At 35.1% G+C, this 10,049-nt stretch overlaps 1 non-coding gene across 1 annotated transcript; it reads left to right on the top strand.

Annotated features, from left to right (window-relative positions):
* Window positions 1-408: 408 nt before the first annotated feature.
* Window positions 409-515, top strand: LOC141710273 (small nucleolar RNA R71). Its single transcript, XR_012570801.1, has one exon. It is a non-coding gene; the product is annotated as a small nucleolar RNA R71 (small nucleolar RNA).
* The last annotated feature ends 9,534 nt before the right edge of the window (window positions 516-10,049 follow it).

Raw genomic sequence — 10,049 nt, 5'->3', positions numbered from 1 at the left:
GATAAGTGTCTGGAACTGGTTACTGCGATCTCTGATAGTTGTTCACAAACTGAGCCAATTCACTAGATATAACGCATTGCTCTGTCACATACGAACCTGCACATAGCTCACAAACACTAATTATCTGTTTAACACCATAGTTAGCCAGAGAATCGATCTTTATAGACACGCCTTTAGTTGAGTAGTGATAGTCGTAGCTGTATCCACTTCAAGAACTCCTGCTACCTTGCCCTGTCGATATCTCTGAGTTGGATACTGATATTCATTAGCAACCATCAGTTCAATTAGATCATAAGCTTCCTCATAGCTCTTTTCCCATAATGCTTCCGCCTGCTGCTTGCATCGAGCATGGGTCTAGACTGTGCTCCCAACCCATTGTAAAAACAATTGATGATAGTCCAATTAGGCATTCCATGATGAGGACACTTCCTAAGCATCTCCTTGTAGCGCTTCCAAGCTTCATATAAAGATTCTCCCGTTTGCTACGCAAATTGAGTAATAGCATTCCTGAGTGCAGTTGTCTTCGCCATATGGAAGAATTTAGTAAGAAACTTCTGAGCAAGATCTACCCAAGTAGTAATCGAACCAGCTGGTAGAGAGTGTAACCAGCTCTTAGCCTTGTCCCTCAGAGAGAATGGGAACAGTCTCAAATTCACAACATCTTCAGAAACACCGTTGAACTTGAAGGTATCGCAGATCTCAATGAAATTCCTAATGTGCATATTGGGATCTTCCGTTGAAGAACCCCCAAACTGGATTGAATTCTGCACCCATTGAATTATGCCAAGCTTGATCTCAAAGGTATTAGCTGTGATAGCTGGCCTAACAATGCTAGATTGAATGTCATTGATCTTGGGTTGAGAAAAATCCATCAAGGCTTTCATTTGTGCTGTTGGATCTCCCATTGTAATGAGTACCTGAAACACAAACAAATAAATCGTAAAGTAAAAGAATCCGAGTCAGTGAACTTTAACGATCACTGATGACAAGTACATAAACTAAAAATTAATACCGAGTCCCCGGCAGCGGCGCCAAAAACTTGTTAGGGCGAAAACACGCGCTAATATTCACGCAAGTATACGCGTTCGTAAGTAGTATAGGATATAAATCAGATTCGTTCCCACAGAGACTGGTTTAGGTTAAGTTCAATTTATGCACCTACGCAACAATGTATGATTATCGCTCAATGCTAAGACAGATAACAAATTGGGTTTTGATTAAACTAAGAGATTAAACTAAATAACATTAGCTAAGAGAATTGAGGTTGAATTACTATATATGACAAACATGGGATTCTAACTTCATTACTACTTCATTTAATAGCCTTTTCGTTCTTAACCTTAGCATGTAATGGTGATGACACTAATCAGATAACACGAAACTGATAAACGGCAACTTTCGTTGTACGAGTACCATTCTACCAGACATCCACAAAAAAGATATAAGTTGAATAGGCACCAATTATATTGAGACCCTATATGTCTATAAAATTTGACAACATAACAGTTTAAGCACAAGTTATCCATAATGATTATATAGGGCAAGTAAACGGTTAGAGTTACCCACTAATCATGCATACAATACATGAACCTATGCTAGCATGACAAGTTCTAAACCTCTATATTCACTGTCGCTTCAATATACATTAACACGCTATCTTATATGTTAGCTATGCACATAAGACGAATAAGCACAACCAATACTAGGATATCATACAATCACCACATACCAAGATATCAAATAATTAACTATTGAAATCCATAAGTAAATCTGCTAGAATCCCATGATAACGATTAATAATTGAACTCATCGTCACCATGGGTTCCAATGAAAGCATGGTATAAACAAGATCCTAATAAACTGAATAATAATTAAAGTATGAATAAACGAGATCTAGGTTCAACAAGATTGAAAATGAGCATCCAAAGTTACAACTAATTCAAAGAATCACAAGTTGAAAAGAAGATCTTCTTTTTCGGAGTTATTTTGTGATTCTAGGTCTTCTTCTTGGTATCCCAATCTTCCTAGATGATGAAAACCTTTTTTTTAAGAATATATAAGCCCATCTTGGACCTGGACCCTTAAAATCGTCAAATTCCACTCAAAAAGGCTTTTTTTAGCGAAATCAGCAAGTCAGCCGCGCATCAGCACGAGGCCGCCTCCACCAGCAGGCGGGGGCCTGCGGCCTGTCTGGAAAAATTCTGATGAATCTTGTTTTGGCCATAACTTGAGTTTCTACTCGTCAGAATTAGGCGATTCAACTGCCCATGCGAAGCTACGAGATTCTATACAACTTGAAAATGGCCTTGGCTTCCAAATCTGATCACTTTTTATCATATTTCATTTAAAAGCTCCTTTCTTCATTTAACTGATACCTGAAATACAATAACATAAAAACACATCAAAATACCAACAACTGAGTCCAAAACACCAGTTTAAGCTTGCAATGAAGCATTCCAAGTGGATATAAAATCCATTTATCAGAGACCTGAATCCCAGATTCAAAGTTAATACCACTAGCAGGTGTGGAGAATTGTTGCATAAATCTTTGAAGACTCACCTAGAAACTAATGGTTTTTCAATGCCTTGGAGGCATGAAGGTCATTGGAAAAAAGCTGGCGTACGCTCTGATTGAGAGGATGTTAAAGAAGAAATAATTTTATGATTCCATACTCAAAAAACCTGTGACTCCAAGAAGCAGAACTAACCTCAAAGGAAGCTCATCCATGATCAGGGATTCGGGGGGTAGGGTTGACAAACAAAATTACATGTTGAAGTTCTATTATCCAAAAATGATGTTGATGTCAAAAATTATGATAAGAAAAGTATGATCGATGCTGGAAACACACACATGTCTTTAAGAAATCCTCTAAGATATTGATATCCACCAATTCCCATATTTTATTTACAATATATGGGATTGCTACTCTACGCACGTTCCCAATGGCCAGTGCCCAAATGTAGACCCTGATTATGATCACACACTAATTCACGAAGTGGATTGACGCTAAAACCCCTACGCACATTCCCAATGGCCAGTGTCCAGATGTAGATCCTGATTATGATCATACACTAGTTCACAAAGTGGATCGACACTAAAACCCCTAGTAAGGATAACCAACATGAAATTTACACACTTCCCATAGAAAAGTGTGATGTAAAATTTGGACTTCCATAAATTTTAGTGACGGGTGAAGAAACGACAGTGTAAAAATAATGATTGTGAGAAGAATGACAGGTGAATTCTGCTCCCACACTATTGTTCAGCCTAAGCGAACGAGCAAGACGAGGTATCAAATCAAGTAATCCTTGATGGACTTAAAAAAAGACGATACTCGAAAATGTTTGGGGGAGACGATCTTCTACATCTACAATGGGTGTATCATACCATTTACAAAGTAGTTACATGAGTTATGCATTCTTATGGCTGATAAAGCCGAGTTGTGATGCCATTGAGAATCACTCAAACAACGCCAAGGGTTGAGGGCCTTTGAACCAACACTAGGGATTAATAAATATTAAAAACATATTCTTATTACTATAACCATCGAGAGTAAAAGAAAGGTTTATTCGACAGGGAAGACTTAGTCCTAAAGAAAGATCAAGGCATCCAAAAAAGATTTGGGCAGAAAGAAAATCCAACACTTATTTTGGAAGGGGTTGTATCTAGTCAATAACATATTTGGGACGAGGATTCCACAAACTTGGAAATGCTTCAAGAAAATAATGTACTTAGACTCCGGCGACACCTAAAACCACAAGGTTTAATCGAGCATCTGAGTAAGACATACCACCTGGTCAGGCTAACTAGAAATAAGGCTCGTAGAAGCCATATTCATCTATTAAGGGCTTGTATAGTCTACGTTCCCTTCAAATTGAAGGCTTGTATATGCCACGTTCCCTCCAAATTGAAGGATCTGAGGAACGCAAATTGTAATGCCCTCCAAACCCGGGGTATAAGTCTGGAGGTTACTAGTTAATTACCAAACCTGTACAATCTTATATAACAATTAAACAGATATGTCTACATCCCTTTAATACTAACCATGATCTTTATAGGTTAAAGTATGAAAACAAGAAGCACACTCTATCATTATTACAAGCCCAATTTAAATTCTCACAAAACTCTATTTATTACAAGACATTGTCTAACAGAATTTTTAAACTATATTCATCTTTATTCAATACACATATAACTATCTATACTACACATGCTCAGGTAACTCACAACTTTCCTCCTAAATTGGGATCAACACTTTTGGTATTAGAGGATCCCGCTGTTGACTCGTTTCTTTACCACGCGAGTCCTGATATGTTTCATTTCCTTCTTAACTGAAAATAATAAGGTGAATAACAATAAAATGGGATGAGCTATGAGTTGCTCAACAAGTCCGCAATATATAAATAGTAATATACTAAGTTAAATGAACCGGTAATTTGGTTACATCTACAAAGATATAACCTCGTAAAACAAGGATAAAGGCCATGATTAGCGAGTATCAATAAACTAAACTGGACACAAGTTCGCACCTATATCCTGCTGATCAGCCAGGATACAGTGCAAATCCATACCTCAGTGTATAGATCCATTCGGGTACCCAAGCTCTACGGCCCAACATAAGGATCCAGTTAATATCCGGTCCGTAGGATCAAGTGTATACCTGATCCTAATCGTCACCATCCAGTCTATAGAAGAGCAACCAGAACAATCGGTATGCTTTGATGTATCCTAACATCGGAACATATCAGGATATATGTATATGTATATACTATTGGAATATGAATAGAGGATTTAACGAATTAGGAGAAATCAGGAATCAAAATGAAACATGAATAAATGAGTAATAATTGTGTATAAATGTTTGTGAACAGGAATTATCGAAGTGTAACTACAATAAGAATTTGAAAGTAATTCACTATTCTAAAATTAGAATAGGGGAAAAACTTGCCTTTCACGCGATTGACTCCAAGTATATCACTTTTCTCTATCACTGGCTCGATCCTTCTTGTTGGATTCATCTCTATCAAGGAAAGATGCATATCTATTCCTCACATATCCCAATTGCATCTCAAACCGACTTCACATAGTCTTTATCGCTTACCCGTACGCGTATACTTGACTCGTATTGTAATTAGTAACAATTAACACTCAATTAACCACATAATTCACATAGTACATAAGTCACATAATCATTCTAAGTTTAAAATACTTTTTGAATCAAATTCGACTCGCTATTCACTTTATTGAACATTATCTGACTCGTTTTCTATTTTTCGGGATTTATTGGACTCGTTTCTATACGTAATAGGGCTTATAAGTGAATAATTATCTAAAGTTGACTCGCTTCTAAAAGAAATTAGGATTTAAACTATTTTTAAATGAAAATAATTCATTTTTCTGAGTCGAAGGACTTTCGTTTCGCTTAAATCGGGTAAACGATTCAATTATTATTCAATAAATACAGATAAATCAATTTATTATTCATAAATAATTATTCCTAATTATTGAACCCTAATAATATTTTTAAATAATTATTTGGGAAAAATCAGAATTAAAAATGATTTTTCCATAATTTTAGAATTAAAATGAATTTATTGTGATTTATTGAAAATTATTTGATTAATTATCAAAATATTTAATCATTTTTAAATAATTAATGATGAATAAATAAATAATAATTAATTAAAGAAATAAATAATTTCGAATTTTAGAAAATATTTCAGAATTATTTGTTATATAAATCAATTAATTAAATCATTAATTAATCAATTTATAAAATAAATAAAAACTGATTTTATAATTAATAAAAATAAAATAAAATAAAATTGTCAGAATCATTTTTCAGAAATCAAATTTGTGACACAATGGATCAAAATCGGGTTGCAAAACGGGTTGCAACCGGGTCCTGAAGAACAAATCGGGTTGGGAAGAACTCACCGGAAAATTCCCAATTTCCGGTGGGTTTCCAAGACTCCGATCAGCCAAATTCAGGCCAAAACAAGCATCTTTGGTCCTTTTCTCGAATGGAATCGATTTCAAATCGATTCAACATCTCAAATCAACCATTCCATCACCAGAATCATCCCAGAATCATAAACTCCGATCAAACCCGAATATTTTCCAGCCAACTATCAAAATCACTAATTTCTACATAAAATTTCACGTTCTATAGCTTAAAATAAAGCCTGAAACACATAAAATCAAACCCTCATATCCATATATACCTCAACTATCTCTAAAATAAAAAACGATTAATTGAAAATTGAACATAAACCCTAGAAATTGAATGAAGAGTTCAAGCAATAGTTTGTTCAATTAAATACTATGAATCGACTGTAAACATCACAAGGAATCTATATCAATCATCAAATCATCCTAATAACCCTAGAATCAAAAAGTCCTAATTCGGGTATAAACCCTAAAATTTAAAATTGAAAAATAACGATTCAAACATGAAATTAATGCCAGAAATCGAAAGAACAGATCAAGAGGATGAATTTTGATACACACATCGATCGATTTGATGCAGAAATCAGTCCAAAATCACAGCTTGATTGTTCATCCGAATTCAAAGATCTGACCCGAATTTCAGAGAATTATCTGATTTTTCTGATTTTTATTTATTAATTAATTATAATTTATTAAAAATTAGGCTATTTATAGTAAGTAAAATAATACTCATAATTAAAATTAAGGCCCTAATTATACATCATTTAAAATTAATTGGCCCCTAATTTTATAACTTTTGGGTATTAATTTTGACTTTTTAAATATTTAATAAATATAATATATATGCCAAAAATTTCTAAAAATTGTGAATACTTCAAAAATGCAAAGAAATGGTATATTGAAAGTCCTATAATTTTATAAAATAAAAATATGATTTTTGTGGGGTTTTTAACACCCAATGGGGCCCAGAAAAGTCATTTTTCGCGAAACAAGAAAATTTATAAAATACTTAGATGTTCAGAATAACGCGATGGTACAAGCCGTTCTATGAAAAATTAGGCCAATTATTTTATTTGAAATATCAGCTAGTAAAACATAGTTCGGGTCGTATAACTTTTGATACGAAGGCTTTAAATACGAAACAAAATATCTATTAATTACCCAGAAAATATCCTGACTATACTGAATACACGTAGCACATAATATGTAGGGTTTTATAACTAATTACACATAAATGACATAAATCACACATAATTTATCTTTATTATGATATAATATAAGCGTAATTTCCGAGTCGTTACATCCCCCCCCTTAATAGGGTTATGTCCTCAAAATCTCTTTAAGAAAATAACCGGGGATATTTTTCTAACATCTCACTCTCAAGTTCCCAGGTCGACTCTTCAACCATAGGATTTCTCCACAAGACTCGTACTAAAGGTACAGACTTATTTCTCAGTACTCTTTCCCGCCGATCTAAAATTCTTATTGGTTGTTCTTTATAAGAAAAATCAGGTTGAATATCTATCGGCTCATATTCTATTACATGTCTAGAATCAGGATTACATCTCTTAAGCATTGACACGTGGAATACATTATGGATATGTTGCATGTAAGGCGGTAAGACTAACTCGTACACAACTTTTCCGACTTTCTTCAAGATTTCAAATGGACCCACATATCGTGGCTTCAGTTTACCCTTGTTGCCAAATCTGGTTAATCCTTTCTAGGGTGATACCTTGAGTAATACATGTTCTCCTTCTTGGTAGTCTATATCTTTTCTGGCTTGATCTGTATATTTGCTTTGTCAATTTTGCGCCGCTTCGATTCGCTTTCGGATAAGTTCTACTTTTTCTTTGGTCTGCTGAATAAATTCTGGACCTAGAATTTTGCGTTCACCAACTTCATCCCAATATACAGGTGATCTACATTCCTTCGGTATAAAGCTTCATAGGGTGGCATCCCAATGCTTGCATGATAGATGTTATTATAAGAAAATTCCGCTAGCGGTAGATGCTCGTCCCAACTGCCTTCAAAATCAATTGCGCAGACTCGTAACATATCTTCAATCCTTTGAATTGTTGTTTCACTTTGCCCATCTATTTGCGGATGATTAGCGGTGCTCATGTTTAATTTGGTACCAAGGCAATTCTTGAAATTGTCTCCAGAATCTTGAATTAAAACACGGGTCTCGATCAGATACAATGAATAAAGGAACTCCATGTCGTATTACAATTTCCTTGATATATAGTTGATTGGCAGAAAATGTGTTGAATTCGATAGTCTGTCGATAATTATCCAAATTGCGTCATGGTTTGTTACATATTGAATTCTCAATGATCAGAAGAAGCTCAGGATCTGGCTATTCGGGTGTCATCGATACCTGATGTGTCGTCAGGATTTGACACATCATCAGCATTTGGATGTCATCAGTATTTGAAGACAGTCAGCTTACAATATTTTTCTGTTCCTTATATTGTGGAGCATATATCTTTTACGTCTGAGTTATAGGACTTTATCTATTTAGTTGAAGATATGTATCAGTTTCAGTTAGCTTTTGATAATGCATATCTTAAATTGATTTGTTGTAGCTATGTTGTATATAAACACAGTTTAGGTCATCACTTAGTGGATCGATCTCGAGTATCATTCGACCTAGCAGCTCTCAAGAATATCAGTATTTCTTCAGAGAGTTTTGTAACAGTTTTATCAGATTTATAAAAGCTGTTATATTTTATTACTTGTTCGAAAAATTTATACAATGGTATCCAACCCCCCTTAACCAATTGTATCTTCACGGGGCAACAATTGGTATCAGAGCTCACTGAAAACTTACAATCAGAAACGATCTAAACATGTCTTTGAACAAGTATGAAAGTATTAAAATTCCCATTCTGAAAAAGACTGAATATCCTACATGGAAGGTAAAGATGCTCATGCACCTCGAAGCTACAGATCCAGATTATCTCGATGTGATTAATGATGGACCATACATGCCAACAAAACGTGTGCCTGCAACTCCTACTGTTGCTGCACACTATCAGCTAAAGGAGAAGAGTGAGTGGACGCCAGAAGAGAAAGTAGTTGTGCTAAAAGATGCAAAGATAAGAAACATTTTGCATAATAGTCTTGATTATGTGATGTCAAACAGGGTGATAGCTTACAAGACTGCCAAAGAGATCTAGGATGCTCTTGAAACTCAATGTTAAGGAACCATGGCCATCAAGAAGAACAGAAGGGCTGTTCTGATTCAAGAATATGAACACTTTGAAACCTAGCCTGATGAAAGTCTCACTGACATCTATGACAGATTTATGACCTTGCTCAACAATCTGTCTTTGGTGGGAAAGGTGTACGATCGAGAGGATTCAAATACCAAGTTTCTGAGAGCCTTAAGTGAAAATGGGAGACTCAGACTTCAATCATACGACATCAGTATGATTTGGAAATAATTACTCTGGATGAAGTCTATGGCATGCTGAGAACTCATGATTTGGAAGTCCAGCAAAGAAAAGAGAGGAAAAGCAGCAAAGGGAAATCTGTTGCTTTGAAAGTAAATGATAAAGCTTCAAAAGAAAAGTTTGTTGGAGTTATAAGAAGAAGAAAAATTTGCCAGAATCAGATACTTATGACTCATCATCAAATCCTGATGATGATACTGATTTTGAAGTTGATGAGAACATGAAAAATTCTGATGTCATGCAAATGGCCGCATTGCTGGTTAAGGGCTTCAGAGGATGCAATTCAGGAAGTCTAGAAAAACAGAAGCTTCAGGAAGAAGTTTACTAGAGGTTAAAGGAAGTCAACTGGGAGAAAAGATGGAAAGGACTCTAAAGCTGGAAAGGTAGACATGACAAAGATCAAGTGCTACAACTGTGATGAACCTGGTCACTTTGCCACAGAGTGCAAGAAAATAAAGCATGATAAAGGGAAGAACAAAGCCCTGATCATATCAAGCAAGAATTGGATGGACTCCTCTGATTCTGAAAATGAAACACATGCTATGCACTAATTGCTAGTCGATGATCCTGCCCTATCTGAGTTAAGGTCCAACTCTTCTTCTTTTAATACTGAAGATTTTCTGAATTGAATCTATTCTTAA

This window comes from Apium graveolens, chromosome 2 (genome assembly GCF_009905375.1).
Source record: "Apium graveolens cultivar Ventura chromosome 2, ASM990537v1, whole genome shotgun sequence".
NCBI classification, from domain to species: domain Eukaryota; kingdom Viridiplantae; phylum Streptophyta; class Magnoliopsida; order Apiales; family Apiaceae; genus Apium; species Apium graveolens.
This window is presented reverse-complemented; position numbering and strand designations above follow the sequence as displayed.